Here is a 13,666-nt window from a genome sequence, read left to right on the forward strand (position 1 = left end):
CCATTTGAGATATATTGCGTTTAAAGGCTCCTGCTCCCCTACTGTGCCTGGAATGATTTGATCTTGGAGATTATCCAAATGCACATCTGTGTTTCTGTGGCTCAGTTCAGAAAGGGCTTGTCCACAAAAGCAGGCTAATGAGGAAGAAGTCAATGTGTGAACACCTAGCTCACTAATTGCCTGTGTGGACTAAAAGATCCGAAAAGAGAGTTATTTAATATGCTATATATTTGCATATACCTTGCACCATTCTCTTTTTTTTTTTTTTAACATTAGTTCTTGATGCTGAGAACAGATCTCTATGCAGACACAAAAGGTTTAGCTGTGGTCTGTACCCTAAGCTACTGGGGAAGGTTATAAAAATCCAGCTAGTTCTATTTGTGCTTGATGAAACCTGAGGTACCGATTCTGTCTCATCCCATGCCATCAGCCCAACAGTCAAAAGTCGTTTCTCTGGAAGCTACCCAGTGGTCTTTACTAAGAGTTGGAATACAGGCATCTGTTTGTTTAAAGTATAAGAACACAATATTCATTCAGAAGCTCCGTTCTTTAACATGTGAAAAGACATGTGATTGTAATGATACTGCTACATGAATTTTTCTCCCTGTGAAACAATACCTTTAAGAAGCATTAAAGGTCAGTGCCAGGAAACAGATCATTATCAATGGCACTCATGGAGCATATACAGCAGAAGATGATTGCCTATTTATGTAGACTCTCTCTTTGTAGTTCTTCAGTTGTCATAGGCTCATTCAGTTCTACACAATTGAATAAGTAAATTACATTTTGAGTTTTGGTCTACTTCTTCTTGGTCTGTTTTAGCTGGTACATTCTAACAGTACTATGCAAGATTAATGTAAAAGAGAAAAACTTAGTTGTTTCCTTTTTTTCCTAAAGAGTAGGGGGGAAAAAAGAAAATAAGACCCTACTAGTTTAATGTATTTCTAGCATACTATAAGCAATAATCAGTTAAAATTGCTATCTCAAGACATCAGTAGACAGCTGCAGACTTTACAATGGAAATGGTGCTGGAGTTTCATAAACCAAACATGTGAATGCAAAAAAATAGTCGTTTACAAATAAATTGTAAATGAATGGGCAACAAACAGTGATGTTAACAGTGATGTTAATTGAGCTGTAGCCTTTAATTTTCTACTTCTATTCAGAAAAACAACCAAGGAGAAACTTATTGCTGAAACTCTTTTTACTGAGATTAACACTTGCAGTGAAATTGAGACATGATTTTCTTACTGATATTTATCATGCAAACTGTAGAAGTGTATAACCACAAGGAACACATAATTTCATTTTTCCCACAAAACTTAGGTTTTAGCAAAATACTTTGAGCTAGAATTAATGAGTGCAGCTATGGACATCTAAACCTCAGTGGTCAGTTAAAATAACCAATTTGCTGTAGTAGGAAGACAGTGGACCAGCCTCAGATAATGAAAATCAACACAGTCCCATTGGTTTTAATAAGACATAGAATTACAGTTAGCTGGAGGGAGCTTGGCTCATTTGTGTAGCTTAACCTTCAGCAGGCTTATTTGCTGACAAGAACACTACAAAAATAATGCTGACTGTTACAAGCAGTACTTCCCAGTTAATTCTACTATGTATTGTCCTAGTCTATATTATCTCCCTTTTTGTTAGACAATTGAAAAGGAACGAGTAGTGAATATGAAACTGCACTAAGTGCAACCTTATGAAGTCAAAAATACCATTCCAAGGACTAGAAATAAAAGGATTTATTTTTTACATTTGTTGGGAGTGGGCATAAGGTTTTCACCCATTCATTAAATTTTTTCTTCTCTTCCTATTGTCATATGTTGTATCAGATATGGGAAGTCCCATTGTATCTAACACATATCTCAGACATGGAGTGATATTATTCATTTTTCTAGGAAATCATGCATATGCTGTACTGTACTCTACCGCAAGATTTAATTATGGATTAAGTTTAATTAAAGCAATAGTAGTTAGTCACCTTTCTTATTGGCAACAACTTTCTCATCTTCATCCAGCAGACTGAATGATTCTTACTAAGTACTTACTCTCTGAGAGTAGGACTCTCATATTTTTATCAAGTACTTTTTTTTTCTTGCAAATAAGGTAAATTCTACTTTCATTTTGAGAGAATATGTATACCTTTCTTGAAAGCTGGACCAACTATAAATCCATGTATAGGAAAGATTAATAAAGCAAAGGAGAAGATTTTTATCAGAAGTTTTGATAATCTGATTAAAGAAAAAAATAAATTAAATAAAATAATATTTTAGACAAATTGATACTGCTTTTTTTAAAGTATCAGATTTTCACAGTAAATCTTACAAATGCTATAAACAGTTTAAGCAAAAGAAATAATTTTAGTCATACCTACTCCATAATATGTTCTATTCATCTAAAGTTTTAGCCATGTACTTGAATGTGTGTTATAATGCTAACAATTTCTGAACATATCTTCCATGTTTTTGTTATTCTGGAATGATAGCAACGAGCTGAAGTATGGCTGAGAAATGAAATTGGCCTGTAGTTGCTTCTGCAAAGTAAAGTGCAGAAAATTCACTCTATATTTGTAGTTCAAAAGTTCACCTTCAGCAGGGAAACATATAGGCAATTGGAGTCTTTATTGCTTTCACCAAACACAGTCCAGTGCCTAGAGAGATCTGCAGCTTCAAAATGATGCAATAGAGGTGACAAATGACTGCCTACAGAGAAATGAGTGAAACCTTAAAGAGTGTTGTAGATAGGCGTAAAATGGAAATAAGTAGCATTTGTCTAAGAGTTTGAAATAGCTGCAAAATAGCACACATCACTTTTGCCTCTTGAAAATATATGTGAGGTTTGAAAGCAGTATTTCAGAGAACAGTTGACTGGCAAAGGTACAAAATTGGGCAGAGCTTCCAGAAAGCAGAAAGCATGTTGTTCAGCCTGGAATCATTAGTTTTACTTATGAGTGACTGTGGATGTAATCTGACTTTCTCAGCAGCCTAAGGTGAAGGAACTAAGGTGTGCTCTAATCCTAGGGACAACCATGGTATTAAAGATAGCTTTGTGTTGTGAGCAAATACAGTGAGCGCACCGCTTTGATTGCCACAATGCAGTTTCAGCTGGACCATGTAAAACTCTGAAGTACAGAATAGGAAATTGTCTAACATGGTGTTAGAATGGCTGTCAGTGAGCCCTGGAGGTGGAGAGTGTAGAGCTTACAGAAATTAAGGTGTCCATCACCAACAGTGCTCTGCACCTGTCATGCTATGCCATGCTCTCATCTATCCACCTGCCAATGCCATCTTAGGGAAATTTATCCTCCTCTGACCATACTGTAGGGAGATACTAATCAAGAAGTGATATATGTTTTGTTCTTATTGCAGATGCACTTTGGGCAAGCTACCAAAGTAAATGGGAATTTTGCTACTGATTTTAAAGTTAGCAGTATAAAAGCCAAACAAACCTAAAGTAAAACAAAGCCCAGAGCAAGGAAGATGATTCTGTCAACTCTCCTGCCCTTTCAGATCAAATCATCTTCAAGGGCAAGGATAGTCTATGTCTAACACATTTTATCCATCATAAAACACCATGAAATTGAAGACATAAGAGGTCAGATTATTGTTTGGAGTAAACTGCCATAGCTCCAATAAATTAAACTGTTCAGGATATGCCCACTGTTGTTCAAGAAGTTACAGTAATTTATATTTAGTAAGAATCAAGTCCTCCATGTTTCAAATAACTGAATCTGTATTTTTCCCCTTGCTGAAGTGGTTTCTATGAAAAATTATCTTCCAGTGTGATGAATGAAAAGAGCTGCTGGATTATACATAGTATCATATGGCATTTTCTTCCAGGCCTAGAAAAAGAAAAGAACAATACTGGCACAAGATTAATTTTTTCCTTAAATTCATGTTTATTGATAGACACAAAGCCTTTTGACTGAAGCAAGTAAATTATGCACTGGATAATATAGATTAATATCTTATGCTTTGTAGGTGAAAATACTTCGTATTTTTGTAGGGAGTTATCCTATCAAGCTAATATATGATGGTTTTAAAATTATCTTTAAAGAGTAATCACTGACATACTTGCAAAGCAAATAGAAAAGAGTTCAGTGGAAAGAATGCCTCTTAGCCATTTATTGACAAGAGAAAATGATCTAATAGCTGCTGTCTCCAGTATCAGTGTTTTTCTCAGAGCCCACTGAAATGACCAATATACTCTCTTTTGACTTTACTGCACTGTTGACTATGTCCATCATGACAGATTTTTAATAAGCAATCACAAATGACTTGCTCTAAGAAATAGAATGTTGAAGTTCCTCACAAACTTTCTGAATTAGTTTAAAAGCTTGATGAAAATTATGTAACATTTATGGGTTAAATGGATGAAGATTTTTTGTTCCTATGGAAAATCTGTGACATTTTTGTCATGCCAATAGCTTGGAAAATGTTTTAATTTGCAGTAGTAGAAGTTGATGCTGGTGCATTGGATTCCAAGACTAAAGGACACAAATGAAATGTTTCTGATTAGGGAGAAAAAAGAAGATATTTTTATTATTTTTATAACCCACATATAATGATACAAAGCCCCGTTTTAAATTTTTACCACTACCATAGATGATGTCTCACAACTGTCAAAAGGCATGAGGATAAGCAAGGGAGGCTGCTGCAAGTGATGATGTTAATATCATAACTTTGGAGTTCTGTCCTTTAAACACTATCATTTAACAAAACACAGTGCTAACCTTTTACTTACTGGAAAGAATATCTGCAGATATATTTTGAAACTGAAGTTTGTATTTATTATTTATTAATATGAAGGTTCAATTGACACTTGCTTTTTGCAAAAAAATGATGTAGTCCTTTATCAGAATTAGTCCGAATAAGTGCATTAAAGCCATTTAGTATGTCAAGTATTTTAAGTCAAATGGGATGGCTGCAATGATGTCATAATGCAGACTTTTTTATCACGCAGTTACTGTGCCATTTATTCTGAAAATGGAACAGTGTTTATTCCAGCTTTAAATGAAGTTGATAAATATATAAGAATTGATGCTCAGTACTAAGTCCCATAAGTCAAACATAACCCTTGAGAAATTCATTTTTGATCAGGCCTGATAAATCTCATTAATACTTGATATCTTCAATGTCACAGATCAAATAAAAATCCTTGAGGTACCTGATAAAGTGTAAAGGATATTTAAAATATCCCTTGCTGTATATTATGAGCTAGCTCATTAGCCTACAAAAAACTTTATTTCTCCAAAAAAACCCACAAACCCTACTAACCTTTGCAACATAGTAGGAAATATATACATTAAAATCTAACAACCAAAGAATACAATTACAACTCCTGTACACACTTAATTTCTTAGTGTTGTCTAGATGGATCTGGGGTTCTGCTTTGGGTATATTTCAGAGGAAAATCTCCCTGAACAAGCAAAAAAAAAAAAAATGCTGTCTAACCTTCCCTTCTGTGAACAGTTAATAAAAAGCAACATGATGAAACTACCACCTCCTGCTCAGAAATCCTTAATTGAATGAATATTTTAAAATGAGAGTAGATACACATTTGCAAAGCCCTTGGGGATCTCATATCACAATTAAAAAGATCAGCTATGAAATCTGATTCCTATATTGTGGATGTAACGGAAGTGAAAACTGCATGTGTGCATTTCAGGCAAGGATCACAGGCTACTTCTAAATGCCATGAGCACTAATGGCTCCAATATGCAGAAAGATTTACAGGTATGTCGTAGATATCCTTTAAGACTTCATATTTTTTTCTATTGACTAGAAGGACTTCCCAAGGAAATTAATGATCAAAGAACTCAAGAGGATCAAATGAGTGTGTGAGAGAAATGTGTCTAATGATGACAGACATATATAAGTATATATATGAGCTATTTAGTGAATGAAATGCTCATGAAACAGGTGATTACTGTAAATGCAGCTTTTTCAGGGTAGGAGGATCTTTTTAGTTAATAATATTTCTTGCATTGATTTTTGTCAGACAAAAGTGACAGAATATTTAGCCATGGTTGCTTATATCTTTCTGCACTTTTTGGATGAACTTGTTGATATTCTTGTGATAGATTTTGGAAGAAAATGTGCTCTTTTAAAGATTATTGGTGCAGACTTCTATTAATGCTATCACATTGTCTTTTGAATAGATAATCTATTAAATTGTCCATATTTTTTAAAGGGGGGATTGACGTTAGGTTGACCAGCCTAGTTGTCACCATTTTTAGTTTTGTATGGTATTTTACCATCAACACACTTCCAGTCTGCTAGCATCTCAAGCAGAAATGATTCCTCAAAAAATTTTTGGTCTTGTTTTTAGTAGCAATAACAATTTGTTGTTGAATCTTACAAAATTCTTATCACCAGAGCTATAACTTGTTTCAAAGAGCTGAGAAGCTTTCATGCCTTCTACACACTTTTCAGGGTATGTAAATAATATTTCTTTTTCATCTAAGGATAGATTGGAATACAGGGAAAGAAAGGACCTAATCTCTAAAAAAATACTGTCAAATTTAAGAAATGTAAGACAGCTCTTGCATAAATTCATATAGTAAACAAATAATTTCTACTTGAAAAAAGGAAGAATGAAATTTCTTTCAAATGTTGCAGTTTCTTTGCAATTTCCAATGTCTTCTGAATGCACTGTACCTCTGTGGAGGCAGTTTTCTTCATTGTACAGATAAGTGTTCCTCTTTTGGTTCTTCTTTTGTTTAAGCTATGCTTCTTCCTCCCATAAGACTGCAAGTGCATCAATCACAATTCAAATTATATTTTTAAGGCAGAGTGTGGGTGGTGCTGGGCTCATTGACAAAATGATAAATTAATTTTTATTGTTACTGCATTTAAAAGCCTTGTCTAGGAATCACTGGTGTCAAATATGATAAAAATACAGAGCAAAATTAAACCAGACATAAGACAAGAAACTACAGATGTTCAGAAACAAGAAAGAGCCCACTCAGGAAATACTTGTTGTGTTAAAAAGGGTATATTTCAGCAGAATAACAAGATAGCTATCACTACTCCTTTTAGTGGACATTACAGATCTGACAATTTTGTAGAAAATAGGTGAAAAAGTATTATACATGTGTATAGGTGATCGTGCCAAGTCTGAATGGCAGCCTAAGAAAAAGCAGAATGCATTCAAAAAAGGAACAATTATGTCTGATCCTGTGGGAGACAAAAATAGGTGACATGGCTATTTATAGTAATGAATGAAATATGGTCAATAGGCAGGGAAATAGGCAGGAAAGTCTCTTCCAAGTGAGCAAAATTAGCTTTAATTTGATAGAGAAGAGAAATAAATGCAAAGTATGAAAAATTATTTATGTGAAATCAACAAAAGCATTTGAAATCAACGTAGCATTTGAATATCATTTCAATCTAAAGTCTTCATGTGTTTGTATTAAAAAGAAATTTCTCCATAACCATCGCCCTATGAAACAATTGATTGTTAGAAGGAATAGATTGTTAGAGGAGTTAGAAACAATATAAAACATGTTTGTTTGTTCTATATGCAGTACAAGGGGATTTGGTTCTCAACGTGCTGTATTATTAGCAGTTGTTCCCAGAATACATAGTATTCACTACTGAGTTAATTTAAATTAATATATTTCATTATGTCCTGGTCATAGATAAATGCAATATTTGTAAGGGAGTGTACCACTGGAAATAACCTTATGCCAAATGTAGAGAGAGTAGTATTCATCTTAAAAATACCTGAATGTTGGAGAATATATGTCAGACTTCATACTCAAGTATTTGAAACATTGTTCATGTAAAACATGAGAGTTTTAATAAAACCTGTATTAGATTTTAAGCAAGACTCAAAACCTGTCACATATCATCTGCTACAGATATACTAAATACATAATTGATTTGCAGAAGGAAAATTAATTGTTTGTTGAGTTTGAGGAAGGCTAGATTTTTTTTTCTCCTACAGAAAAAAATTGTACTGTCATACAAATTTATTGTCATACTGAATGTAATTCATTAGTGTTTTTTAAAATCTACTTAATTCTGAATAATGAAGTGTAGGAATTATGACTGCATTTTAAGGGAGTGAAATATGTACAATTACCTGATTTTCACCTAAACTATGTTGTAATAGTAAAAAAATAAAAATGAAAAAAAATATAAACCCAAGGAGTAGTATGATTATATATTTTTTTTAAAAATAGAAATGGTGATTGATATCAAATTGTATGTGCAAACGGAAAAAATGTGCTGCTAAAGTAGCAGTATAAAGACATATAGGGACAAGACAAAAACTGTTTTAAGACTAAATATAGCTCACAATTTTCTATATATTTGCAATTAATTCTTGCTATGGCAAGACATGACGGAGGAAAAAATAAGGTAGGGCTTTTTGGAAGTAAAAAGTGATGCGCTTTGTTGTTGTGCTCAATGGACATTTCCAAGAGACGGAGTTGTCATGGACTTTTGTGGGCTCAGAATGCTCTGATTAAAGTGATTGCTTTTTGGCAGCAAAAGCCTGCACAACAGACTGCTCACATGCAGGAATAATGTAACAAATCTAGGTGGTTAGTTCTTCAAATAAAAGGACTGGATGATCAGATGGATTTCAGTGAGGCTTTTTCATGATATTTCACCAAATACTTTACATTGACATCTGCTTTTATAAGCAAACAGGGTTAAAAAAGGTGAAAATAAGCAAATATAGGTTATGTATGTACTGTTTTCACTGTTTCTAGAGAGAGAGCAAAAAGAATTAATATACTTTTAATCATCTTTTGGAAAATGTATTTCCTCAAAGAACAGGCCTTTAGAAATGTTGTCATATATAATTTATTCAGAAGATAAAGACTAGGGCCTATTACCCACCTGTCCAAAGCCATAGAGCCTCTGGGGAGGGGGGTTGAGGGCAGTGAAATATGTCAGATGTATGAAGGGCATCCTCTTCCACTACATGAAGACCTCTTCAGTGAAATATACTGGAAATAGGATTGTTGAAGTGGTGCAAGTCTCATTCAGAGAAACTCTCCTTCATTGCCCTGATGGCTTCAAATTGCAATGAACTCTCATAGCTGTATTTCAGCATTAGTCTGGAAGATCAGCAATTGTAGCTGTGTATCAGTGATCAGCAATTTTTGCTACAAGGCTCTGAAAATTGAGAGTTACTAGCATGCCTGAATTTTGAGTCACTGTCTGATAAGTCAGAAAGGAAATTTTCCATTTGAAAGCATCCGAGTCTTTTGGTTTTGTGTGTTTTTCCAAGGCTGTCTATTTCTTCAGACTCTTTTTTACTTTTAAGTGTTGAATTTGGCAAAAATGATACACTATACATAAGAGAACATAAGTAACAGTTAAGGCTCAACATGATGGCCAATTTAGATCGGGCACCAGGGCCAGGATTTACAATGTCAATAAACTCCTGGGAAATAAGCATGTGAACTGGTCATGGCAGGTTCATTTTGCTGCCTATAGAAAGAAACGAGTACTTACAGAATGCAATGGGTCTCTTTCCAAAATAAAGTATTAAACACACAGGATGATTCTGTGTTCTAACAGCAGCTATTTTCCACCATTTGCTGTAATGACAGCCGTGCACAGCTAATTCAGGTGTAGAAGATAAAAGTTGGCTGACATGAACTGAATACTGAGTTTCTGACTAAAAAGTTTACTCAAAAGCCTTACTGATATTTACACTGCACATTTGACAATGATTTGCATTTGTATGTTTTTTTAAAATTTCAATTAAACCCTACAATCATAATACAAAGTGATTCTTTAACACATTTAAAATGTTTTCCTTCTATCAAATTCTGTCCATAATGTTATGTATAATAAATTTCTCTCCAGTGAAAGGAATTATTAATGAAGATCAATTTGTCTCTTACTTTTATTTAAGCCATACCACAGCTACAATGTACTTTGGCAGACTGCAGACCTAGATGTAGTCTCAGCATTTTTGGAAAATTTATTCCTTTATTAACTATCAGTATTGTGGTACATCCAAGATTTGGTTCATAACCACTGCGTGAAAGTGTGTGCCATCATTGGCAAGTCAATTATTAAAATGTTTTTTATCATAAATGTGGCGAATGTGACAACGAGCTGGAAAGCAGCTTGTCCTAATGGACCCCAAGTTGAATGTAAGCCAGCAATGTCCCCTTACCATAAGGAAGGTAAATGGTATTCCAGGACACATTAGCACAGTATTGACACCGACTGAGAAAGGTGATGCTACCCTTTTATTCATCACTGGTGAGGCCACACATGGAGTACTGTGTCCAGTTTTTGGCTCCTCAATACGAGACAGGCCACACACAGTGGAGTGAGTTCAATGGGAAGCCTGAAGATGTTGAAGGGACTGAAGCATCTCTTCTAAAGCAAAAGGCTAAGACTTCTGGGATAATTCATCCTGAAGAAATGAAGGCCTCAGTTGTGTCTTATCAGTGTATATGCATAGCCTAGGAAGAAGAGCGAGTGACTAAAGAGAAAGTCAGGCTGTTTTCAGTGTGGTTGATGCCTTGTGAAGGCTGACCTAGAACAGAGGCTGGATGGAGTTAAAGAATAAAATAGGTATTTGTCAGGAGGCATCAATAGATCCACCTTGGGTACCACAAGAGCCCAACCAGGGTTACATGCCAGATGAACCCAAAATGGTCTTAAAAAATAGACAACTGGTCACGAGGTCTCACACTTTTATAAGTTTTGGTCCATTAGCATTTTGGAGCTAATTGTCCAATTACAGCTCTAGCCCCTGAAGTGCCATCCTTCTTGTTTTTCTCTCTTCAGTCCACTGTTGTTTATACTCTTAAGTCTGACATCTGGATCAGCTGTCCTTGGGTCCCTGGGTAGAGAAAGAATTGTTTTGTCTACCTATTCTGTGAAGAGAGCTTACTATGGTCTTACATGAAGCCCAGACCCACACATTAAAGCAGCACAGAATCTGAAAAATACATAAGCTAAAACCTGAGGCATTGTGGTCAGTCTCAGAGCAAGTGGCAATGGGCACAAGCATCAACACAGGAGGTTTCCTCTAAGCATCATTTTGCCACAGTGAGGGTGACAGAGCCCTAGATTAGATTGCCCAGACACATTGGTGACTCTCAGTCTTTGGGGATATTCAAAAGCCATCTGAACATGGTCTTGGGAATTGGCTCCAAGTAACTCTGCTTGAGCAGAGGGTTGGATCAGAAAACCGCAAAATCCCTTCTCAGAATAGTCTTTCTGATATTCTGTGAAATGTATTTTAAAAGGTCTTGAAATACTATTTCTTAAACAATAATATCAATAGATGACAACAATTTAATTTTATTACTTTGGCTTATTAATTGCAATGATAATGCCTGGTAACACCACAACTTAAATTAAGTACCACAATTTAAATTAAAAAGTCAAGCTTTGAAACATCAAATACATGGAAGGAAATGATCCTGAGGTCTGCACTGCCTTATTTTTGACACATGAAACAGTCTTCAGCTAGAAAAGACACTGTTATTTCAATTAATGAATTCCAAACTAGATTAATAACTATACAGTTTTTTTCTAACCTTCCCAACTGTTACTGAATAGCAAAAACTATGAGTCTTAGGTCACAGTAAGTTTCTCTGTCTGGGATGCTAGAGGATAACTGCCCTTTATTTTTTGGATTGGAAGTGACCTTAAAGATCATCCAGACTCAATCCTCCTTGCCATGGGCAGAGACACTTCTCACTAAACCAAGTTACTCAAGACCCCATCTAGCCTGGCTTTGAATACTGCCAGGGATGGGGCATCCACGACTTCTCTTGACAAGCTGTTCTGTCACTCACCACCTTCACTGAAAAAAATTTCTTTATTATAGCTAATCTAAACCTAATCCCTTTCAGTTTAAAGCCATTCCAACTTGTCCAATCACTACAGTTTCTGATGAAGAGTCCCTCTCCAGCATCCCTGTAGGCTCCTGTCAGATAGTGGAAGGTTGCTGTGCAACCTTCTCTTCTCCAGTCAGAACAGCCCCAAATTTTTCAAGCCTGTCTTCATAGGGGAGGTTCAGCCTTGTGGACTCCTCTCAATCTGCTCTGATAGTTCCCTGTCCTTCTGATGATGGGAGCTTCAGACCTGGATGCAGCACTGCAGGTGGGGTCTCAGCAGAGCAGAGCAGAGGGGCCGAATTCCCCCGTTGGCCCTGCTGCCCACACTGCTTTGGATGCAGCCAAGGACACATTTGGCTTTCTGTGCTGTTGTGAGTGGTCGTTGCCTACTCATGTTGAGCATTTTTTCAATCCTCAAACCCCAGTCCTTCTCTGCAGGATTTTTCTCAAACACTTCTCAGCCCAAGCTGTGTGTGTGGTACTACAGTTTTCGAAAAACAGACAAGTGTCAGGCTTGTAGGAGTCCTCATTGTTCCAATTGCTCAGCTAGACCAGCAAGGACTGCTCTCTTCTGTATCTGTCTCTCAGCAAGCAATGGGACAACTTTTTATCTGGGAACAGGCACTCTGAAAGAGGCTTCCTTGCTGGGGAAGAGACACAATTTTTTATAATGAATTTCTGTATTGACTTAGAAATTTTAATAAAGGTAAATTTGCTTTACTTAAGACCGTATACATACTTCTAGTCTTAAGGAAATCCTTTGAATCCTTTGATTTATCTTTTTTTTTTAAGTCACATGAAACATATTGAAAGTTTAGGAATTTTTGAGTTAAAAGGAAAAGGAAAAAGACTGTGTCTTTTTCCCACACTTTTTTGATATAAACAACATTTATATTCTATTCATAATGCAAAAGTAATGACTAGGAAAAAAGCAGTGTCATTCATTGGACTTAAATCATAAAAGAATTTCTCAGACTGTTCCTTTCAGCATGTCTGAGTTCCTTTGGGCAGCAATGATATTACAAATTCATAGTTTACACAGCAGTAAAATTATAAGAAAGTTATTTCTGTTTTATTCCAGTAAGATTAGGTTAATGTTTCTGATCAGATTATTTGTAATTTAACAAATGGTTCCAGAAAGGATTTTCTTTACCAAATGTAACTTATTATTATTTTTTAAAATTCAGTGAAGAAATTATGACAACTATCTCATTTTCACCTAAACTATGTTGTAGAAGTAGAAAGCTTAAAATTAAGAAGAATATAAGCTCAAGAAGTAGTCTGAATATATATATCCTATAAAAATATAAATTATGATTGATGTCAAGCTACATGTGCCAATGAAAAAAAAAGTGCTGTTAAGGTACCATAGTCTAACATGACTATTAAAACAAGCAGAAAGAATGTCATGGGGTAATAGGTATTTTATCAAAGCATGATGATGAAGTCAGCACTGAGAGGTTAGGAGTGGTGCGATCCGAGATACTTTAGGCAAATCTAATTTGAGCGAGAGACCAAATTGGTCCTCTGTAGATCCAAACATGAGAAAGAAGAAAAAAATAGCTGTTTCTGTTCAGTCTTCCCTATAAAGTTCTGTTTTTTTTCTCCGGAAGGCATGTTGCTCAGGGCCTGTGTAGCCGGAGCCCAAATCTCAATAACAAATTGATGTGTTCAAACCCTCTTTCACAAACTGCTTACAATAGAAATTATCAGGAAACCAAAAAAGGAGACAGTGAAGCCCTATTTATTTTCAAATCCAAGTGTAAGCAAAAACTCAGGGATGTTACTAATTAAAAGGATGTCAGTTTAGCGCCTGTCATCAGCACAGTC

Source organism: Haemorhous mexicanus, chromosome Z (assembly GCF_027477595.1).
Source record: "Haemorhous mexicanus isolate bHaeMex1 chromosome Z, bHaeMex1.pri, whole genome shotgun sequence".
In the NCBI taxonomy this organism is placed as follows: Eukaryota; Metazoa; Chordata; class Aves; order Passeriformes; family Fringillidae; genus Haemorhous; species Haemorhous mexicanus.